Raw genomic sequence first — 2,918 nt, 5'->3', positions numbered from 1 at the left:
AAGAGATGTGATTGGACACATGAACACTTATTCTTTGAGTGTTCATATTCAACGAATTTGTGGAAAAGTATGTTAACATGGATGGGTTATCACAGAAGAATTGAAGACTGGGAAGAAGAAGTGAATTGGCTAATCAAGAATGTGAGTAACAGAAATCCAAAGAGAGCTTTACTAGGAATTGTGTTTGCTGCTGTGGTGTATAACAAATGGATGGAAAGAAACACCAGAAGATTTCAACAATGCAAGAAGGCAATACAAGACAGCAAAAGAAATTGTTGTCCAAATTCAAGTAACTGGACAAATGAAACCAAAGTGGAGACCATTATTGGAAAGATTAAACAACTATCCTAGTTGTGTATAGGATAATGTATACGTTGTAATAGATAGCAACAAAAGAGTTGTATAGGTTGTTTATGATTTGTTTTGTTTTGAGATTTGCTCGAGAGTCCATGGAGAGCAGATGATGTAACTTTGCAAGAAAGGTTGGAATAAAAGTTATAATTTCGAACAAAAAAAAAAGGAGAGGAAAAAGTGTTCTCCTTAAGCCAAGTGACAGCCTAGAAAAAAGTCACATGGCATAAACAGTTAATATTTAGTTATTAGTTATTGTTTTTGAATTTAAATATCTATACAATAAAATAACAAAATACTTTAAATAAAACAAAAATTAAAAAAAATATTGTCCATTCGAATTGGAGAGTAGTTTCAAGTTGGAGTTTTTAAATTATTTTTACTAAAAAAACTAAAATTACAAAATATGAAAAACTGCCAATTCAAAATTTCTTTATTTTTTTAAAATATTTTCTTTTTCTTTAAAAATAAAAAGTTTATTTATGCAGAAAATATTATTGAAAATTATAGAATAATATATATATCTTCTATTATATTATAAAAATAAAGTAGCATCCACAAATTTGAATAAAGTAATATGTTAATAATTTTAGTTTATAAAAAGCCTATTTATTCAGAAAATATTATTGAGAATAATATAAATAAATAAAAAAATATAAAAATATATCTTCTATTATATATAAAAAGAAAGTAGTAGACAAAAATATTAAACAAATTAATATGCTAATAAAAGATTCTATTAATATGCAATAATACTAAATACTTGATATTATAATAAACAAAAATACAGAACAAAAAAGTTATTCAATAGCTATACAACTCTCTTTTTAATTTAATATATATTTTTTATTAAAATTTAGATAATATTATTGAGAACAATAGGATAAAATTTAAAATAAAAAATATTTCAAATATATTATATTATTAAAAGAAGAGGAAAAATCCTTCTCCTTAAGCCAAGGGGCAGCCTAGAAAAAATTCACATGTCGTAAGGATTTAATAATTAGTTATAGGTTATTGTTTTCGAATTTAGATATCTGTAAAATAGTTTAATAAAATATTTTATAATATACAAAACAAATATTAAAAAAAAAACACTGTCCATTCAAATTGGAGAGTAGTTTCAAGTTGGAGTTTTTAAATTATTCTAAAATAAAAAACTACCAATTCAAATTTCTTTGTTTTTTTAATAATTTTTTTGAAATAAATTTTTATTTATTCAGAAAATATTATTTAGAACAATAGAATGAGATAAAAATAAAATAATATATGTGTGCTATTATATTATAAAAAGAAAGTAGCATACACGAATTTAAATAAAGTAATATGTTAATAATTTTTGTTTTTCTTTCTAAGAATAAAAAGTCAATTAATTCAGAAAATATTATTGACAATAATAGAATAAAATAAAAAATAAAAAATATATATCTTCTATTATACTATAAAAAGAAAGTAGTAGACAAAAGTACAAAACAAAGTAATATGCTAATAAAAGTTTCTATTAACAATGCAATATTAAATATTGGATAATATAATAAAGGAAAATACATAAGAAAAAATTTATTCGATGCCTAAATAGGTCTCATTAATTTAATGGAGATTTTATTCATTAAAACTCAGATAATATTATTGAGAACAATATGATAAAATTTTAAATAAAAAATATTTCTATGGTAATAAAATATAAATCTTATATTATATTATAAAAAGAAATTAACGTAGTTGACAAAATATTAAATAAACTAATATGCTAATAAAAGTTTCTACTAACAATGCAATAATACTAAATACTGATATTATAATAATGAAAAATACAGAACAAAAAAGTTATTCAATGACTATACAACTCTCTTTAATTTCATAGAAATTTTATTCATTAAAATTTAGATAATATTATTGAGAACAATAGGATAAAATTTAAAATAAAAATATTTTAAGAGTAATAAAATATAGTTCTTCTAATATATTACAAAAAGAAAATAGTAGACAAAAATATTAAACAGTAATATGCTAATAAAAATAGTGTAAAAATACTAAATATTAGATAAGTATAATAAAGAAAAATATCGAACAAAAAAGTTATTCAATGACTATACAACTCTCTTTAATTTAATAGAGAATTTATTCATTAAAGTTTCAATATTATTTAGAACATTAAAAAAAATTTAAATAAAAAGATATTTCAAGAGTACCAAACTATATATCTTCTATTATATTACAAAAAAAAAGCAGTAGAAAAAAATATTAAACAAAGTAATATGCTAATAAAAAGTCCTATTAGCAATGTAATTATATTAAATATTGAATAATATAATAAAGAAAAATATATAACAAAAAGTCATTCGATGACTATATAAGTCCATTTAATTTAATAGAAATTTTATTCATTAAAATTCAGGTAATATTATTGACAACTATAGAATAAAATTTAAAATAAAACATATTTCAAGATTAGTAAAATATATATCTTCTCTTATATTATAATAAGAAAGCAAGCAGACAAAAATTATTAAACAAAGTAATATGCTAATATGAATTTCTATTAATAATATAAAAATACTAAACAT

This window comes from Nicotiana sylvestris, chromosome 1 (genome assembly GCF_000393655.2).
Source record: "Nicotiana sylvestris chromosome 1, ASM39365v2, whole genome shotgun sequence".
NCBI classification, from domain to species: domain Eukaryota; kingdom Viridiplantae; phylum Streptophyta; class Magnoliopsida; order Solanales; family Solanaceae; genus Nicotiana; species Nicotiana sylvestris.
This window is presented reverse-complemented; position numbering follows the sequence as displayed.